The following is a 22,722-nucleotide window of genomic DNA, read 5'->3' as shown; positions in this document are numbered from 1 at the left end:
GGCACTCTCTCGTCCCCCCTGTTTTTCTGCGGCCTGCCAGGTTGCATGCTCGGATAAGGGTCTGGTATGGATTTTTGGGGGTACCCCACGCCATTTTTTTTTTACATTTTGGCACGGGGTTCCCCTTAAAATCCATACTGGACCTGAAGGGCCTGGTATGGAATTTAGGGGGACCCCCACGTCATTTTTTTTAAAATTTTGGTTCGGGGTTCCCCTCTGGGGAATTCCCATGCCGTTTTTATCAATGAACTTTTATGTGTATTGTCGGACCAGCAATTCATTATAGCCGCGAATAGTTTTAAATGATTTTTTTTCCTTTGAAATGTCATTTTGCTGTCAGACTGTTCTATACACGTGAGACATGCGCCCCTTTACAGGCATACTATAGACACCCCAGGTATGAAATATAAAGAAATATTACACTTTTATTGTTTCACTGCTCCCAAAAAAAACGACCATTTTTAAAACTTTTTTTGCATTGATCCATGTCCCCTGGGGCAGGACCCAGGTCCCCAAACACTTTTTATGACAATACCATGCATACAAGCCTTTAAAATTAGCACTTTTGATTTCTCCCATAGACTTTTAAAGGGTGTTCTGCAGCTTTCGAATTTGCCGCGAACACCCCAAATTGTTTGCTGTTAGGCGAACTGGCGAACAGTCGACTCGAACTCGAAGCTCATCCCTACTCCCCTGTCACTCTCTCTATATATCTCATTGTACAGGAGACGTCTTCTAGTTTGAATCTGACCCTCCAGAAACATCAAGATGCTTTCTCCCAGTTATCTGCTGGCTGTCATCTTCATTTCTATTCAGGGTAAGAGATGAGGATCCTTCCATCATCCTCTGCACATACATCTATACATTGTACAATAAATACACACATCAGGATTGATAGGAAATCGATAATCAATATGTCTCTTCCCATCCTCAGGATCCTGTGGACTCCGGATTCTATCTCTGTGTCCCCAGGACAGACAGTCACCATCACATGTACATCCAGTGCTAGTATTACTAGTAGGTTTGGTAATACCTGGTTAGCCTGGTACCAACAGAAGCCCCAACAACCTCCAAAGCTTCTTATCTATCATGGCAGCACTCGGCAATCTGGGATCCCTGACAGGTGCAGTGGTTCTGTATCGGGAAATTAATACAAACTAACCATCACTGGAGGGACGGAAGATGATGAAGGAAGTTATTACTGTTTGCAGTATGACACCACCCCGTACACACAGTGATACAGAGCCGTACAAAAACCTCTTTCCTCTTTTATAACCCACAGCAATCATTCATGTGATGACATAACATATAAATAGCTGTAATACCATTCTGAAAATGAATTGTGATCATTGAACGAAAGAAAAAGGTGTCACCCATATCAATTATCTGATATTAATCTGTAATCATTTTATAAATGGTATCAGCTGGAATCTATCTGGTTGGTACAGAAAACACAGACACTGTCATTCAATTGTTATTAGAAGAGACTGCAATAGTAAATAGTAAAACTCTTGCAAAAAAATAAAAATAAATGAATTGTAAAGTATATATAACACAGATCACTAATATCTCAAATAAGATTTAATATGTTATTGCAAAAGCATTTCAAAAGCAATTTTTCAATATCTTTATATCTGTAGCTTTTGTTAACCTATTGCCACCCACATAACACATGACCAGTGTAGATCAGATGTTACCAACCTTCTATGTCTGCTCGACCACCGTACTCAGCTTACCCCTTAATATTAATTCCAATTCATGAGACCACACCTGGAATGGAGTACAAATGGCCATAGCAGCCTTCTTTATTAACCAAACCCTTATTATTTCACATAAATATCTGAAACATAACAATTTTCTGCCTGATTGGTCTTTTGATGGTATCCAGAATCCAAATACTATTCCACTCCTGCACTGAGGGCCCTTTTACCATAATAGGCCTCCAGCTCGGAGACAAGCGCCACTACCCGCAGTGCAACCATTACCATCTTCCAGTTAACCTATTTAACTGGAATACACCAGAGGGGATCATACCACCGATGAGTCCCCCACACCTCCATCTCCAAAGTATTTCCTTACACCATCAAAAGACCAACCACCACCACCCGATCAACCGATCAGCTGCCATGACTTCCACTGCAACTCTTACACCTGCAATGAAAGAAAACAGACAAACAACACAGGGAGGATGGGTGGGAAACTGCCTGCCTTGTCACCTGTCCTTCCACTGAATGCCTGGGAGACCCCTCCTCCCTCTTAAATAAACTAACTTTGCCCCTCCTCATCCTGTTACTCCTGACCAATCCCAACTTTTCCCCTTTTCACATATACATCCTTAACCCTATAGTTGCCAACCCTTATCACACTGTCATGCTGCCCCTTTTCTACCCTTTCCGTTTCATTTCACTCGCTCTGGGCCTTCCTTACAAGTGGTGGCAAACAGGCACATATTGCACATATCTGCATCCATGGGCAGCAAAGGTTTCTGCGCTCTCAACATAGTAACTGAGCTGTCTAAGACAGTTCCTAATCATGTGACCACTGTGACAGCCAATCACAGTGATCATGTGATCAAACAGACCTTCCTGCCCCCAGGTGTAATAGCCCGGCTAAAGAGACACTGGGGTCTAGGTGGGAAGTGGACATCCCACCATAAATGTCCACATGAAGGCACTTTCTATTAGGACTCATTCACTCTGCCCACATGATAAATGCTCCATTTGTGGCTGCAGTGAGCCCAGTGAGTGATGAACATTTCAGTGCATCCCACTGTTTACTTTTTTTAACTTTATTTGAAGTGTACAAAATGACACTTCATTAATGTCTCTGCACAGCAGTGCTGTACATTGTTCTGCTGTGTAGTGACATGAGGGGCCAAACTGAGCGCTGCAATGAAATGCTACATGTCTGAATTTTACAGAAGCTCCTTGTACCCAACCTCTGGTCTGTGTTGCAGTGTGACATAGGGAACATAGGAAACAATTGTGTCCTAGCGCTGACTGGCAATTATCCATTGCAGAAAAATGCCAATCACCGCACTATGTGTGAAGGGGCCTTTAGAGGGGACAACACTCTGCCCCTGTCCTCCAATTGTTCTCTCACATTGTCACCCTGTCACATGATCTCCCACAGGGGACTATTAGTGCTGACACACATCACACAGGAGGGTCCACTTTTGTATCCTACAAGAAGCCCACCCTAAGAAATGATATGCAGCATTGTGGCTTCAAAAAGACTGAAGGAAATCAGCAGTGCTAAGATGTAACAAGGGATTAAATAGCTGTTAGTGGAGTCATTTGTTACAATAGAACATACACTCACCGGACACTTTATTAGGTACACCTGTTCAATTGTTGGTAACACAAATTACTAATCAGCCAATCATATGGCAGCAACTCAATGCATTTAGGCATCTAGATGTGGTGAAGACAACTTGCTGAAGTTCAAACTGAGCAATAGAATGGGTAAGAAAGGGGATTTAAGTGACTTTGAACGTGGCATGGCTGTTGGTGCCAGACAGGCTGGTCCAAGTATTTCAAAAACTGATGATCTACTGGGATTTTCACAATTATCTCTAGGGATTACAGAAAATGATCTGAAAAAGAGAAAATATCCAGTGATTGGCAGTTGTGTGGACTAAAATGCCATGTTGATGTCAGAAGTCAGAGGAGAATGAGCAGACTGGTTCAAGATAATAGAAGGGCAACAGTAACTCAAATAACCACTCGTTACAACCAAGGTATGCAGAGTATTATCTCTGAATGAACAACACATTGAACCTTGAAGCAGATGGGCTACAGCAGCAGAAAACCACACCGGGTGCCACTCCTGTCGACTAAGAACAGGAAACTTAGTCTACAATTCACTCAGGCTCACCAAAATTGGACAATAGAAGATTGGAAAAACGTTGCCTGGTCTGATGAGTCTCGATTTCAGCTGCGACATTCAGATGGTCGGGTCAGAATTTGGCATAAGCAGTTTGCTCGTTCATTTGCTGCTTCTACCTTTGAATGGTCCTTGTCATTACTAATAGAAGGTCCCATCATAACACATTTAGGTCTGAAATACACAATGGGGGTTATTTACTAAAGCCGGAGAGTGCAAAATCAGGCTCACTTCTGTGTGGAAAGCAATCAGCTTCTCACCTCAGCTTGTTCAATTAAGCTTTGGCAATAGAACCTGGAAGCTGATTGGTTTCTATGCAGAAGTGAGTCTGATTTTACACTCTCCCAGGGCCGATCCTAGGGTCACCGGCGCCTGGGTGCAAAAATATTTCTGGCACCCCCACATGGGCGTGGTCATCTTACCAACTCCTCCCCTTTACAAACGATTCTATGGCAACGACTCAAATACAGAGCTGCTCCTCTAAGAAGTCTTCGTTACCCTGAAATCCTCCCATGATCTCTTAACAATAAAGAAAATACAGGAAGAGAGAACACTAATGAGACCTGGAGGGGAGTCTCTCTGATGCACACAGAGAGGGCTTCTGTTAGAAAGAGTCCCCAGACATAATACAGGATACGGTCAAAGACTGCAGACATGATACAAGAGATGGTCAGAGACTGCAGACATAGTACAGAAGATTATCAGAGACTGCAGACATAATACAGGAGATGATCAGAGACTGCAGACATAGTACAGGAGATGATCAGAGACTGCAGACATGGTACAGGAGATGATCAGAGACTGCAGACATGGTACAGGAGATGATCAGAGACTGCAGACATGGTACAGGAGATGATCAGAGACTGTAGACATGGTACAGGAGATGATCAGAGACTGCAGACATGATACAGGAGATGATCAGAGACTGCAGACGTGGTACAGGAGATGATCAGAGACTGTAGACATGGTACAGGAGATGATCAGAGACTGCAGACATGGTACAGGAGATGATCAGAGACTGCAGACATGGTACAGGAGATGATCAGAGACTGCAGACATGGTACAGGAGATGATCAGAGACTGCAGACATAGTACAGGAGATGGTCAGAGACTGCATACATAGTACAGGAGATGGTCAGAGACTGCAGACATAATACAGGAGATGATCAGAGACTGCAGACATAGTACAGGAGATGATCAGAGACTGCAGACATGATACAAGAGATGATCAGAGACTGCAGACATAGTACAGGAGATGTTTAGAGACTGCAGACATGATACAAGAGACAGTCAGAGACTGTAGACATGATACAAGAGACAGTCAGAGACTGCAGACATGGTACAGAAGCTGGTCAGAGATTGCAGACATGATACAAGAGATGGTCAGAGACTGCAGACATGATAAAAGAGATGGTCAGAGACTGCAGACATGATACAAGAGAAAGTCAGAGACTGCAGACATAGTACAGGAGATGGTCAGAGACTGCAGACATAATACAGGAGATTATCAGAGACTGCAGACATAGTACAGGAGATGATCAGAGACTGCAGACATGATACAAGAGACAGTCAGAGACTGTAGACATGATACAAGAGACAGTCAGAGACTGCAGACATGGTACAGGAGATGATCAGAGACTGTAGACATAGTACAGGAGATGATCAGAGACTGCAGACATGGTACAGGAGATGATCAGAGACTGCAGACATGGTACAGGAGATGATCAGAGACTGCAGACATGGTACAGGAGATGATCAGAGACTGTAGACATAGTACAGGAGATGATCAGAGACTGCAGACATGGTACAGGAGATGATCAGAGACTGCAGACATAGTACAGGAGATGGTCAGAGACTGTAGACATGATACAAGAGACAGTCAGAGACTGCAGACATAGTACAGGAGATGGTCAGAGACTGCAGACATGATACAAGAGATGGTCAGAGACTGCAGACATAATACAGGAGATGGTCAGAGACTACAGACAAGATAGAATAGATGGTCAGAGACTGTAGACATGATACAAGAGACGGTCAGACACTGCAGACATGGTACAGAAGCTGGTCAGAGATTGCAGACATGATACAAGAGATGGTCAGAGACTGCAGACATGATACAAGAGATGGTCAGAGACTGCAGACATGATACAAGAGATGGTCAGAGACTGCAGACAGGATACAGGAGATGGTCAGAGACTGCAGACATGATACAAGAGATGGTCAGAGACTGCAGACATGATACAAGAGAAGGTCAGAGACTGCAGACATGATACAGGAGATGGTCAGAGACTGCAGTTCCTATGGACGTTAGTAGATAATGGCCGATCGGCCCTCTCACCTGACCCAGCGATGGTTCCTCTGATCAGGAGTCAGCTCACTCTGAATTGCCCATGGTGACTCCGCTGGGTAGAACCCAGATCTGTATTCTGGCAATGACTGCATTCCTTTCTCTGCCAGGGATGGCACCAGGCTGTGTGTCTTTCCCTCTGGTGGCGCAGGGCAGTGGGGTTTCCTCTCTGATGGTGTTTCCTCAGCACTGCCCTCTCCCTCTGGAGTCCTGGGTGTACTTCCCTGGAAGCTTTCCCAGGCTCCTGTATCTCTCTCTCTCTCCCATTCAGCTGAGCCTGCTGTGTGGGCTGCAGTTTCCATGTTACAGTGGGGCTGCCAGTCCTCGGGACTACATGTCCCACATTCCTCTTCTTTTTCTATTCTATTTTTCCCTGGCTGATATAAAGGCGGGGGAAGAAACATAGTGGGAGGCTGTGCTGGCCAGCGCCGCTCACTAGTATAGCAGTGCACATGCGGAGGAGAGGGAGAGGGAGAGGGAGGGGAAGGGGCGAAAGGAGAGCCCACAGCTGCAGTGACGTCACTAGGGTTGGTGTCACCAGGTGCGGTATAACATGGTGTCACCCTCCTTCCACCAACTTTAGTCGCCCCTCAGTACAGACTCCCCCTCCACTAAGTATAGACCCCCCTTCGTCAGTGCAGACCCCCCACTAAGTATAAACCCCTCTCTCAGTACAGACCCCCCCAGGACAAACCACCCCCCCTCCATTAGTAGACCCCCACCAGGACAACCCCCCTCCATTAGTACAGATCCCCCCCAGGACAAAGCCCCCCTTCATTAGTACAGACCCCCCAGGACAAATCCCCCCTTCATTAGTACAGACCCCCCCAGGACAAACCCCCACCATTACTACAGACCCCCCAGGAAACCCCCCCTCCACTAGTACAGACCCCCACAGGACAAATCCCCCCTTCATTAGTACAGACCCCAGGACAAACCCCCCCCTCCATTAGTACAGACCCCCCACCAGGACAAACCCCCCTCCAATAGTACAGACCCCCCACCAGGACAAACCCCCCTCCATTAGTACAAACCCCCCCCAGGACATCCCCCCTCCATTAGTACAGACCCTCCCGGACAAACACCCCCCTCCATTAGTACAGACTCCCCCAGAACAACCCCCCTCCATTAGTACAGACCCCCCAAGGACAACCCCCCTCCATTAGTACAGACCCCCAGGACAAACACCCCCCTCCATTAGTACAGACCCCCAGGACAAATCCCTCCATTAGAACAGACCCCCAGGACAAATCCCTCCATTAGTACAGACCCCCCAGGACAAATCCCCCCCTTCATTAGTACAGACCCCCCAGGTCAACCCCCCTTCATTAGTACAGACCCCCCCAAGACAACTCCCCCTCCATTAGTACAGACCCCCCAGGACAACCCCCCCATTAGTACAGACCCCCAGGACAACCCCCCATTAGTACAGACCCCCAGGACAACTCCCCCATTAGTACAGACCCCCAGGACAACCCCCCCATTAGTACAGACCCCCCAGGACAACCCCCCCAGGACAACCCCCCATTAGTACAGACCCCCAGGACAACCCCCCCATTAGTACAGACCCCCCAGGACAACCCCCCATTAGTACAGACCCCCAGGACAACCCCCCCATTAGTACAGACCCCCAGGACAACCCCCCATTATTACAGACTCCCCAGGACAACCCCCCATTAGTACAGACCCCCCAGGACAACCCCCCCATTAGTACAGACCCCCCAGGACAGCCCCCCCATTAGTACAGCCCCCCAGGACAGCCCCCCCATTAGTACAGACCCCCCAGGACAGCCCCCCCATTAGTACAGCCCCCCAGGACAGCCCCCCCATTAGTACAGACCCCCAGGACAACCCCCCATTAGTACAGACCCCCAGGACAACCCCCCATTAGTACAGACCCCAGGACAACCCCCCATTAGTACAGACCCCCCAGGACAAGCCCCCCATTAGTACAGACCCCCCAGGACAAGCCCCCCATTAGTACAGACCCCCCAGGACAGCCCCCCCATTAGTACAGACCCCCCAGGACAGCCCCCCCATTAGTACAGACCCCCCAGGACAACCCCCCATTTGTACAGACCCCCCAGGACAACCCCCCCTTAGTACAGACCGCCCCAGGGACAAACCTCCCTCTATCAGTACAGACACATAACACCCGTGCAGCAGCTAGAGAGGACAGTGTGAAGCCGCGCCGCCCGGGTGAAGAACAGATCGAGACAGGCAGCAGCTTAGGCGGGAGTGAGAGACAGAGGAGAGAACCTGTGTCAGGCTGCAGGCACGGGCCGCCCCCCCCTCCTCCCCCCAGCAAAGTCACTGCGCGGCTGGTCTCTCTCAACACAGAGACCAGCCGCTCCGATCTCCGGCGGCTGCTCTCCTCTGACAGGAGGAGGAGGGAGGGGGGACGGGCTCTAGCAGTGAAAAGCACAGCGGCCGCTCCGCGGCGGTGACCTGCGGACAGAGCTATTAAAAAGTAGATCCAGAAGTGTCCAGAAGCACGGAGGGGAGAAGGAGGAGGGAGGGGAGCACTCTGGCGCTTCAGCGCCCCCACCTCTCTGGCGCCTGGGTGCACTGCACCCCGTGCACCCACCTGGGACCGGCCCTGCACTCTCCAGCTTTAGTAAATAAACCTCACAATGTTTAACAAAGACCCAATAAGATCAGAGTAGTGGAAAGGACACATCAACACTTTCTTTTCAGTAGCAAAACATTTTGCACTTCTTGATGCCCATATTGTAGGTATGATCTACACATTTTTCTTTTTAATAATAACTTCACCAAAGTCAAATTAACTTTAGATGGAGTTGTTTACAGGATTTTCAGTATAGTTTGCTATATTTTCTTAAATAAACATATTTCTTTACAACATTCTTTCTTACATTGGTGAGCATCATTGTAAATTAGTAAATGAGGTGTAGAATATGAAATCTAGTGGATTTGCATTGTATAATTTGCATGTTTCCTGTCCTCCATATGTGATGTCGGGGGGTTTCCCCCCTAATGATTGCAGCTGTTATATAGGAGACATTGTACAGGTGACATCTCAGTAGTCTGTGTGTGTCAGTGCAGAGACATCAAGATGGGTTCTCAGGGGGTTCTGCTGCCTCTCATACTGCTTTATATTCAGGGTGAGAGATTCTCATATTAATGTATATAATGATAAGGGGGGGAGCAATGCAGAAAAAAACTAAATTAAATATAAAACCATATTCTTATTTTCTCAGGATCCTGGGCACAGATTACACTGACACAGACTCCGAAAGAGATCACTGCAACTCTAGGAGAGACAGTCACCATCTCATGTAAATCCAGTTCTAATGTCGACACGAGCTACTTACACTGGTATCAGCAGAAATCAGGACAAAGTCCAACACTGATTATCAGGAATACAAACACTCTGCAGTCTGGAGTCCCAGCCAGGTTCAGTGGATCTGGATCTGGAACAGATTATACTCTTAAAATCAACGACATAAAGGATGCAGATGAAGGAGATTTTTATTGTCAGCAGGGTTATAGTAAACCATTCACACAGTGATACAGAGCCGTACAAAAACCTCCTTCCTCTATTTCTTCTACTTACAATGAACAATGTATCTTGTATAGAAAAGGCTCCATAGTCTGTGTCTGTCAGTCCAAAAGACATCCAAATGGGTTTCCAGGTATTCTTCTGTTCTGTCATTTTTCTTTATAATCTGGGGGAGAGTTTTGTATGGTGATAAAGTATAAGGTACAGTAAGAGTTAAATAAAATACTCTACTCTACTAAAATACTAGCTTTATGTATAAACACGAAGCATGACTTCCTTTTTTTTTACACTGTAACAGCATGTATGATCGAACATAAAAGCATCCTGTCATAATGTACAATACAGGAGACACTAGGTGCAATGCTCAAATAGGTCACTAGGTGTAGCAAATACAATGTAATTGAACCCAATAAATGCAGACTACAGTGAGGGATGACTAATACAATAAAGTAGAGCTGCACGATTCTGGCTAAAATGAGAATCACTTTTTTTTTTGCTTAGAATAAAGATCATGATTCTCTCACGATTTTCACGGCGCAACATCATCTTTCATATTATACAAAAAAATGGGCTAACTTTACTGTTTCTTTTTTTTAAATAATTCATTAAAGGGTATTTAAAAAAAAAAAAAAAATAGCGTTTGAAAGACAATTGCGCAAATACAGTGTGTAATAAAATATTGCAACAACCACCATTTTATTTTCTAGGGTCTCTGCTAAAAAAATATATATAATGTTTGTAGGTTCTAACTAATTCTTTAGCAAAAAATACTGATTTTAATTTGTAAGCAACACGTGTCACTTTCATAAATAACCCCCTAAGGGGGTTATTTACGAAAGGCAAATCCACTTTGCACTACAAGTGCACTTGGAAGTGCAGTCACTATAAATCTGAGGGGTAGATCTGAAACGAGGGGAAGCTCTGCTGATTTTATCACACAATCATGTGCAAGCTAAAATGTTGTTTTTATTTTCCTTGCATGTTCCCCTCAGATCTACAGTGACTGCACTTCCAAGGGCACTTGTAGTGCAAAGTGGATTTGGCTTTTGTAAATAACACCCTTAGACTTTAAGTGGGTAAACTGCCCTCATTTATAGACTAAAGTTCATCCCTTTGATCTAAAATAATGAAATTTTACAATGTTACTCTTTATCTCCGCTAAATGATGTTGTGATAAACTTGGCAGGCTGCCTGTTTTTTTTTTTCACAGCTGTGAGCTATGAGCAGAGAACTCTGCACTGAATCGAGGAAATGCTGTTTTAAGATCAGGAGGGGGGTTGAATCACAATCTCGATTCTTTAACGATTAATTGTGCAGCTCTACAATAAAGCGGTAAAGAACACAGCTGCTTGCACTTCCTTTATGACAGGGTCGCTCTCACAGTGGGGCAGACTGGCTCTTGAAATCCAGATGAGCTGCTGGAGAGATCCCAGGACCAGATCCACAGGCAAGTGAAGGAAAAAGTCTCTGATCCGGACACACAGGCAAATGGCTGTAGGCACAGGACCTCCCCACTTCAGGTTCAGCACTGTGGACACAGACTGAGTCTTCTCAGGAAGCTGAGTGCTGTTGTGTAATGGTATCAGCCAAATTAGTAGACCAGTGGTGATATGCAATTTCTACTAAACAATGGTAATCAACATAACATTGCATAGGGGATATCATACGAGCAGGGGAGTGTAGTATAGAACATTAAAGCTATACCCGCACTGAAATTGTATTTACTTTTTTTAAACAAAAAACCTGTAAGGCAAAGGCATAATGAGCTAGTATGCAGCGCATACTAGCTCGTTATGAAATACTCACCTTAGAATGAGGCCTCGGCATCTGATCCCGCTCCACTCCGATGGAGCTGACATGTTCCCTCAGCATTTCTTCCGGGTTCGCAGCCCCGATGCTTTGAGTGGCATGCATGCGGGAGTCTTCTTCCCGGCAGGGTCGGCAGCGTCTGCCAGACCTTCAGCTGGTCCTTCACAGCGCATACACCGCTGACGTCAGCGGCTGCATGCAATGTGAATATCTCCTAAACCTACAGGATATTCATTTTACCTACAGGTAAGCCTTATTATAGCCTTATTATAGGCATACCTGTAGGTAAAAAAGGTATACAATCACTTTAATATTAACAGTAGGGAACACAGTAATAGAACATATGAGAACACTTCTACAAATGGCCACTAGATGTCAGTAGAGTTCCTGAGTTTAGTTCAGCTTATGAAAAAAAAGATAATGGGGTTGATTTACTAAAGTCAAATCCACTCTGCATTACAAGTGCACTTGGAAGTGGAGTCGCTGTAGATCTGAGGGGAAGATTGGAAATGAGGGGAAGCTCTGCTGATTTCATCAGCCAATCATGTACAAGCAAAAATGCTGTTTTTTATTTTCCTTACATGTTCCGCTCAGATCTACAGCGACTGAATTTCCAAGTGCATTTGTAGTGCAATGTCTCTCACATGTCCACCTTATGAAGGAAGGTTCTGAGAAGGCTGTCCACAAGGTTTAGGAATGTGTCTGTGGGAATGTTTAACCATTCTTCTGGAAGCGCATTTGTAAGGTCAGGCACTGATGTGGAGGAGAAGGCCTGATTAGCAGTCATCATTCATGCCATAGGTGTTCTATTGGGTTAAGGTCAGGCCAGTCAAGTTCCTCTACCCCAAACTCACTCATCCATGTCTTTATGGACCTTGCTTTGTGCACTGGCATGCAGTCATGTTGGAACAGGAAGGGGTCATCCCCAAACTGTTCCCACAAAGTTGTGAGCATGAAATTGTACAAAATGTCTTGGTATTCTGATGCCTTAACAGTTCCCTTCACTGGAACTAAGGGGTCAAGCCCAACCCCTGAAAAACAACCCCACACCATAATCTCCTCTCCACCAAATGATTTGGACCAGTGCACAAAGCAAGGTCCATAAAGACATGGATGAGCGAGTTTGGGGTGGAGGAACTTGACTGGCCTGCACAGAGTCCTGACCTCATTCCAATGAATTAGAGTGGAGACTGCGAGCCAGGCCTTCTCCTCCAACATCAGTGTGTCTGACCTCACAAATGCGCTTCTGGAAGAATGGTCAAACATTCCCACAGACACACTCCTAAACCTTGTGGACAGCCTTCCCAGAAGAGTTGAAGCTGTTATAGCTGCAAATGGTGGGTGCCAACTCAATATTAATTTATCAGAAGAGACAGCAAACAGCAGATTTATTCAGCATCAGAAGATCTTCCCTCCCTCCTAAATTATTAAAGCTGAACTACACTTTATCTGAGCACCACAAATCAAAAGTGCTATTGAATTTATTTTTCTGTTTCAATAATTTTTATTCCAAAGTTTTAACTAGACATGTGCAATTCGTTTAGTTCGAATTAGTTTTTTAACGAATTTAGACAAATTTGTTAATTCGCAACTATCCAGATTTTCGAATTTCCAAATATTCTAAAATTCGGAAATTTGAAAATTCAGAAATCCAAAAATAAGTATGAAAATCCAAAAATTCAAACGAAGAAAAATCCGAAAAAAGGAACTTAAATCCAAAAATTCAAAATCCCGAAAATCTGAAATAATAACTAACTAAAAATAACTTAACAATTACTAACTATTAAATTATAGGTATTGGAATTTCCTTTCATATTTGTCTGTTAGTGAACGTAATGAATATGAATTTATCTGAAGCTACGAATTATTCGTAATAACGAATGCCGTATCTAAACGAATGGACGTAACAAATGAATAACAATAAATAACAATAATAATAATAATAAAAACACATTATTCACATTATTATTAATTATTAGTTTTTTTTTCCGAATTTCTGAATTTTCAAATTTACAAATTCTGAATGTTCGAATTTCCGAAAAAAAAAAAAAAAAACAAATGAAACGAAAACTAAAACGAACAAATTTTCCAGCAGTGCACATGTCTAGTTTTAACATAATACAAAAATGTAAACAAGATCAAGTGAAAGTCAAAGAGCGGATGCACCCTCCAATATGATCAGAGATCAAATCATAATAACCAGAGTACATACAAATCAAAAAGACCTGGCCTGATGAGCAGGCTCTACCAAATAGAGCAGCAGTTTATCAAAGGCAAAAAACTCAGGAGTGTTATCAACCTATTGCAGAAAGTCAAAATATGTAAATAATTATCAAGCAACATTACAATAAACTGTAGTTCACACATAGCTCAGGTACATGGACAGGTAGGGGAGCGGTAATGTCAAGGATTAGCCCCTCAAGGCACAATACCTCATTCCGAGAAGATATTAGGATTGGGGAGGCTCTATGGCATCCTTATAGAAGTTATTAAAGCATAACAAAAATAATAATAAAAAAGAAAAATGTGGAAGAAAGAAGGAAAGTAGGAGAAAAGGCTGGAGTCAGTTCTCTTGGTCCAGGCCTCCATCCACAAGGTGTCCCAGTGTCTAGGGAGGAACACAATCCAGGGGTTCCACACTTTTTCAAACCTGGCTTGTTTATCTCTAAACAGAGATGCTGTTTTAGCGTCTCTGGGTATATTCTGTCCCATCACCGAATGGACAAGATCAAACATTCTAATCCAAAGACATTTGACCTTCAGACAGGACCACCAAACATGGTATTTAATTTATTTTTTTGAATATTCAAAGCAAACTCAATCATTCATCTACATCCCCATGCTTTATTTGGCTAAGAAATCACTTTGAAAAACACCCCCCTAGCATTTTTGGTTGTGGCCATCTTGAGTAAATGCATATGATGCATGTAGCATTTGCTTCCTGGAATCCATCTGCCCTTAGCTCAGGCATGCAAACAGGAGGGTTTGCTTAGCTGAGAAAACCCATCCTCCCCTCCTGAAGACTCCTGGGATGTATGGCATAATTTGCCTAGGCATGAAAACTAAAACATAACTAAAAAAATGTAAAAACATTTAAAACAAGTAAAAATATACTTTCCTGTCAATTTACTAATGCTAACATCATAAAGATTCAATATAGTCAATATTGATTAAGAGAGTGATTGTCACGGCTCCGATGATAGGATTTTACCTTTCCAACAAAAAAATGGTACCTGATCAATCCCCTCACCTGGCATTTTTATTTGTTATACCTGTCCTGAACTTCTGATAACACTATACCTTGAAGACATGTTGTGTACCCACAAGACATCTGTGATGGCACGAGTTTTAAATTAACAACTGTAAGCTCCAGTATGCTGGATATTATGTTTTTTTTTTTCAATTTCCTATATAAATTAATGAAGCTGTGGCCTTGTCCTTCCAAAGAAGAACAGTTCAGGAATTTTATGTGGGAAAGGTATACTCTGTATGGTGTTTATAGCCTTCTTATGAGCCTAATTGCTGTGTGCACAGCACATGTATGCCACAGTCTTTGCAATCTCAAAATACTCCTTTAAAGGCAACTTTGGCTTCTTAACCTAAATAACATATAATTGTTTTCATCCATGCAAACTAAACGGTAAATGTAAAACCACAAGATTTACATAACTTTCTATACACAGTTTGTGTGTGTGTGTGGGGGGAACACCTCCCCTGTCACTCTCTCTATATATCTCATTGTACAGGAGACGTCTTCTAGTTTGGATCTGACCCTCCAGAAACATCAAGATGTTTTCTCCCAGTTATCTGCTGGCTGTCATCTTCATTTCTATTCAGGGTGAGAGATGAGGCTCCTTCCATCATCCTCTGCACATACATCTATACATTGTACAATAAATACACACATCAGGATTGATAGGAAATCAATAATCAATATGTCTCTTCCCATCCTCAGGATCCTGTGGACAGATTGTGATGACTCAGACTCCGGATTCTATCTCTGTGTCCCCGGGACAGACAGTCACCATCACATGTACATCCAGTGCTAGTATTACTAATAGTTCTGGTACTACCTGGTTAGCCTGGTTCCAACAGAAGCCCCAACAACCTCCAAAACGTCTTATCTATAAGGCCAGCACTCGGCAATCTGGGATCCCGGACAGGTTCAGTGGTTCCAGATCTAGAAATGAATACAAACTAACCATCACTGGAGGGACTGAAGACGATGAAGGACGTTATTACTGTTTGCAGTATGACACCACCCCGTACACACAGTGATACAGAGCCGTGCAAAAACCTCCTTCCTCGTTTATAACCCACAGAAATCATTCATGTGATGACATAACATATAAATATAATAATTATAATAGTAAAGCGCTGGTGTGGTGAACTGAAAATTTTCATATTTTTCTCACGAACATAAGTAGCACTGTGTTTTAATACATTGGTAATAGCGCACCAATCTGGTTTATTTATAACTTATAAATAGCTGTAATACAATTCTGAAAATGAATTGTGATCATTAGCAGGGAAATTATTCATTTAATTTTGGTCGGAAGAAAAAGGTGTCACCCATATTAATTATCTGATAATCTGTAATCATTTTATAAATGGTATCAGCTGGAATCTATCTGGTTGGTACAGAAAACACAGACACTGTCATTCAATTTTTATTAGAAGAGACTGTAATAGTAAATAGTAAAACAAAAAAATAAAAATAAATGAATTGTAAAGTATATATAACACAGATCACTAATATCTCAAATAAGATTTAATATGTTATCTCAAAAGCATTTCAAAAAGAATTTTTCAATATCTTTATATCTGTAGGTTTTGTTATCCTATTGCCACCCACATAACACATACAAGTGGTGGCAAACAGGCACATATTGCACATATCTGCATCCATGGGCAGCAAAGTTTTCTGCGCTCTCAACATAGTAACCAAGTTGTCTAAGACAGTTCCAGGGCTCCAGTAATGATTGGGGGTTGGCAGAACCGACTCCTAATCATGTGACCACTGTGACAGCCAATCACAGTGGTCATGTGATCAAACAGACCTTCCTGCCCCCAGGTGTAATAGCCCGGCTAAAGAGACACTGGGGTCTAGGTGGGAAGTGGACATCCCACCATAAATGTCCACATGAAGGCACTTTCTATTAGGACTCATTCACTCTGCCCACATGATAAATGCTCCATTTGTGGCTGCAGTGAGCCCAGAGAGTGATGAACATTTCAGTGCATCCCACTGTTTACTTTTTTTAACTTTATTTGAAGTGTACAAAATGACACTTCATTAATGTCTCTGCACAGCAGTGCTGTACATTGTTCTGCTGTGTAGTGACATGAGGGGCCAAACTGAGCGCTGCAGTGAAATGCTACATGTCTGAATTTTACAGAAGCTCCTTGTACCCAACCTCTGGTCTGTGTTGCAGTGTGACATAGGGAACATAGGAAACAATTGTGTCCTAGCGCTGACTGGCTATTATCCATTGCAGAAAAATGCCAATCACCGCACTATGTGTGAAGGGGCCTTTAGAGGGGACAACACTCTGCCCCTGTCCTCCAATTGTTCTCTCACATTGTCACCCTGTCACATGATCTCCCACAGGGGACTATTAGTGCTGACACACATCACACAGGAGGGTCCACTTTTGTAGCCTACAAGAAGCCCACCCTAAGAAATGATATGCAGCATTGTGGCTTCACAAAGACTGAAGGAAATCAGCAGTGCTAAGATGTAACAAGGGATTAAATAGCTGTTAGTGGAGTCATTTGTTACAATAGAACAAACACTCACCAGACACTTTATTAGGTACACCTGTTCAATTGTTGGTAACACAAATTACTAATCAACCAATCATATGGCAGCAACTCAATGCATTTAGGCATCTAGATGTGGTGAAGACAACTTGCTGAAGTTCAAACTGAGCAATAGAATGGGTAAGAAAGGGGATTTAAGTGACTTTGAATGTGGCATGGTTGTTGGTGCCAGACAGGCTGGTCTAAGTATTTCAAAAATTGCTGATCTACTGGGATTTTCACGCACAATTATCTTTAGGGATTACAGAAAATGGTCCGAAAAAGAGAAAATATCCAGTGATTGGCAGTTGTGTGGACTAAAATGCCATGTTGATGTCAGAAGTCAGAGGAGAATGGGCAGACTGGTTTGAGATGATAGAAGGGCAACAGTAACTCAAATAACCACTCGTTACAACCAAGGTATGCAGAGTATTATCTCTGAATGAACAACACATCGAACCTTGAAGCAGATGGGCTACAGCAGCAGAAGACCACACCGGGTGCCACTCCTGTCAGCTAAGAACAGGGAACTGAGGCTACAATTCACACAGATCACCAAAATTGGACAAAAGAAGATTGGAAAAACATTGCCTGGTCTGATGAGTCTCGATTTCAGCTGCGACATTCAGATGGTAGGGTCAGAATTTGGTATAAGCAGTTTGCTCATGAATGGTCTTTGCCATTACTAATAGAAGGTCTGAAATACACAATGTTTAACAAAGACCCAATAAGATCAGAGTAGTGGAAAGGACACATCAACACTTTCTTTTCAGTAGCAAAACATTTTGCACTTCTTGATGCCCATATTGTAGGTATGATCTACACATTTTTCTTTTTACTAATAACTTCACCAAAGTCAAATTAACTTTGGATGGAGTTGTTTACAGGATTGTCAGTATAGTTTGCTATATTTTCTTAAATAAACATATTTCTTTACAACATTCTTTCTTACATTGGTGATCATCATTGTAAATCAGTAAATGAGGTGTAGAATATGAAATCTAGTGGATTTGTATTGTATAATTTGCATGTTTCCTGTCCCCCATATGTGATGTCGGGGGGTTTCCCCTCTAATGATTGCAGCTGTTATATAGGAGACATTGTACAGGTGACATCTCAGTAGTCTGTGTGTGTCAGTGCAGAGACATCAAGATGGGTTCTCAGGGGGTTCTGCTGCCTCTCATACTGCTTTATATTCAGGGTGAGAGATTCTCATATTAATGTATATAATGATATGGGGGGGAGAGCATTGCAGAAAAAAAACTAAATAAAATATAAAATCATATTCTTATTTTCTCAGGATCCTGGGCACAGATTATACTGACACAGACTCCGAATGAGATCACTGCAACTCCAGGACAGACAGTCACCATCTCATGTAAATCCAGTTCTAGTGTCAGCACCAGCTACTTACACTGGTACCAGCAGAAATCAGGACAACGTCCAACACTGATTATCAGGAGTACAAACACTCTGCAGTCTGGAGTCCCAGCCAGGTTCAGTGGATCTGGATCTGGAACAGATTATACTCTTAAAATCAACGACATAAAGGATGAAGATGAAGGAGATTATTATTGTCATCAGTATCAGAGCTACCCTGTCACACAGTGATACAGAGCCGTACAAAAACCTCCTTCCTCTATTTCTTCTACTTACAATGAACAATGTATCTTGTATAGAAAAGGCTCCATAGTCTGTGTCTGTCAGTCCAAAAGACATCCAAATGGGTTTCCAGGTATTTTTCTGTTCTGTCATTTTGCTTTATAATCTGGGGGAGAGTTTTGTAGGGAGATAAAGTCAGTGTTAATTTTGGCAGCAAATTTCAATTTAGTTTTAGTCTTAGTCTTAGGACTAAAATGGCATTTTAGTTTTAGTCCCATTTTAGTCTTCTGCAATTGTTTTAGTTTTAATCGTATTTAGTCGACTAAATCTCCAGTACATTTTTGTTGACTAAAACTCATTTTAGTCGTCTAAAATATGATGTGTGTAATTAAATTGTAATGCATTAGTTTACATTTCTCTACAAATTCCAAACTCATTATATACTGCTGGAGTGAAAAATCTCATCTGTTATTTAAGGTATTGTGGAATGAACATGCACTACAGACCAGTGTTAATTTTGAAGTCAAATTTCAATTTAGTTTTAGTCTTAGTCTTTTGACTAAAATGCCATTTTAGTTTTAGTCGTATTTTAGTCATCTCAATTGTTTTAGTTTTTAGTCGTATTTTAGTCGACTAAAATAGTATTCATTTAGTCGACTAAAATGTTTTAGTCGTTTTAGTCGACAAAATTAACACTGGATAAAGTATAAGGTACAGTACGAGTTGAACAAAATGATCTAGCTTTATGTATGAACACTAAGCATGACTTTCTTTTTCACACTGTAACAGCATGTATAATCGAACATAAAAGCATCCTGTCATAATGTGTTATGCATAAGCTACATAACAGTGTCTGTTACAATACAGAAGCCACTAGGTGCAATCCCAAATAGGTCACTAGGTGGCAGCAAATACAATGTAACTGAACCCAATGAATTCAGACTACAGTAAGGGATGACTAATACAATAAAATAGAGCTGCAGGATTCTGGCTAAAATGAGAATCACATTTTCTTTTTACTTCGAATAAAGATCACGATTCTCTCACGATTTTCACGGCGTAACATCATCTTTCACATTATACAAAAAAATTGGGCTAACTATACTGTTTCTTTTTTTGATTATTATTCATGAAAGGGTATTTTTTTAAAAAAAAATTGTGTTTGAAAGAATGTTGCGCAAATACAGTGTGACATAAAATATTGCAACTACCACCATTTTATTCTCTAGGGTCTCTGCTAAAAAAAAAAAAAATATATATATATATATATATATATATATATATATATATATATATTTATGGTCGTGGCCCTAAGACCGAGACAAATGTGGATCACATAAACACGCGACAAGACTCACAACATAAATAGACCTGAGGTGTGGCTTTTGGTCGTCTGGTAGGTATGGCAAGAAAAGGGGCCATACCCAAGATAAGTAATGGATGATTGTGGAGGAGAATTTGCTGAGAAGTGCTGTAAAAAGGGGAATGGGAGGGAGGGTATCGTTCACTGAAACTGACAAAGAGGAAGGGGAAGTGTTCAGCTTAAATACCCTCCGGGCTCCTCCCATAAATTCAGGCCAGCACACTGGCCTTCTAACTTATGGTCGTGGCCCTAAGTCCGAGACAAATGTGGATCACATAAACACGCGAAAAAGACTCACAACATAAATAGACCTGAGGTGTGGCTTTTGGTCATCTGGTAGGTATGGCAAGAAAAGGGGCCAAAAATAACCAGGTAGGGAAGTATCTTTATTGCCTCTAACCTCATTGAGCGAGCTTGGAGAAGGCAAGGGCCATTTCCACTTGAGGGTTTGGAATGTACCTGGCGAAGCAGGTGGACTTCCATCTGCCTAGCTTTTTATCACATGGTCCGGTACTCCATGCTGAGATGCAGCTGAGGCTGCGCCGATCCGGAAGGAATGTCCAGAATATCGTCCGGGGTCTAGGCCTAAGTTGACCAGTAGGACCCTAACATGTTTGATAAACTGACTGCCACTCAGGGGGTTGACCAGAAAAGGCAGTAATGGGCTGGAGACTGACTGGCTGGGTAGGTGAGAGAGCAGGCGGTCAAGGATCATTACTGGGCACCAAAATTACTATGTAGCTGGGCGGTCCTCAATATGATACAGCACCTCATCCCAAAATCTAATGATTAAACCAGAGAAAAGGGAATATAGGGATTATGACAGTGCCAGGAAGAACACAATATGTTCCAATATAAAAATAAATAATTTTTATTAATACATAACAATTATAAAAAATAAACAATAGAATTACAAAAACATGGTGTGCATAAATGCTAAAAACATATCTGTAGCGAGCTTCACGTCACTTGGCCCCATAGATGTAACGGCCAGTGCAGTAGGTAGGTATTTTAAGTATGCGACATGTTTCGCCAGTATTGGCTTCTTCAGGGATAAGTTATTAATACCTAGAGTGCTACAGTAATTCTATGAAAGAAATGTAACAATCAGTAAATATAATCGGGCAAATAATACAATGAATACAAGAAAATTATCAAAAATTCAAATATATATATATGTTTGCGAGCTGTCAGTGTAGACTGACCTCCACCACCAATCAAAGAGCACCAAGGGGACATCCTCACATGTGCACCATCGGGTAGCCTAGAAACCTCCACCCCAGACTAACCACCCAGCCAGACATTCTACAGATGGAAATGAGGTACCTGCAAGTCACCAAGGGGGTGCCACACACTTCCAGGGCTAGACCTCCAGCAAAGATCACAGTAGGTAGCTGCAGGGGGCAGTAGGAAGGACCTGGCCAAATGTGTATCTAAAGAGGTATAATTATTTGCAATGAGTTCATTATCATAATTTTTTATCTTTCTAAGGGGGTCATGTGACTCCCAATAGTTAATAGAGAGATTGTATGGGACTAACATAGTCTCCGATTGATATACTTACAAAAAAATACTCTTTAAAGTGAGTAACAGGACACCAGTAGATCCTTGGCTTAGAGAAGAACTCTAAGCAGCAACAGGAGACGTATCTCTATAAGTTAAATAAACAGACGGGAAAGAATTTATGTGCCATTTATGAAATTATCTGGGGGGAAGTGTAATTATAAGATGCACTTTAGTTAATCTGTGAGTAGATTGCACCGACAAAAAACAAACTAAGTTAACACTTACCGTTAAATGGATATACAGTGAGATGCTGGGCTGGACAAAGCCTACAGCCAGCGATAGCACTAAATAAGATAAGCCAGAGAGCAAAGGATAGTGTCAGCAAGAGGTAAATCTATTTATGCCCCAAAACATTGAAGGTCCATAATAATGCCTACCGGGTCACATAACCATCAATACGTCGGTGTCCTGTAGCATCCCTGGCGTGTGTACTGGCCTGGGATGCCGGCGTTCTTATGCCCCTCACACACGTGCGGCGTCTGACGTCACCGCACGTGTGAGCGGACGAAGGAGGCCACAGCGCATGCGCCAACCGCAAATCCATCCAGGCCTACAAGGTCCAGGGGGCATTGCGGTGGTGTCCATAGTGATGTACACAACATCACAGACAAGACGCGGTACCAGACGCCGCATAAGGCAGAATGATACCTGGAAGGAGGCATTGATTTCCAGTGCGCCGTGGCTGGGGCGGGCAGAGGAAGATCCAAAGCCCTTGGGTGTCCATACAGCTAAAAGTGTCCTTGACAGGGGGCTGGAAGCACCAGATCGGGTGCACATACCCCACAGCGGAGTGCAGGGGCTCAAAGGCAATAGAGAAACCAGAAG

Source organism: Aquarana catesbeiana, linkage group LG01 (assembly GCF_042186555.1).
Source record: "Aquarana catesbeiana isolate 2022-GZ linkage group LG01, ASM4218655v1, whole genome shotgun sequence".
NCBI classification, from domain to species: domain Eukaryota; kingdom Metazoa; phylum Chordata; class Amphibia; order Anura; family Ranidae; genus Aquarana; species Aquarana catesbeiana.
This window is presented reverse-complemented; position numbering follows the sequence as displayed.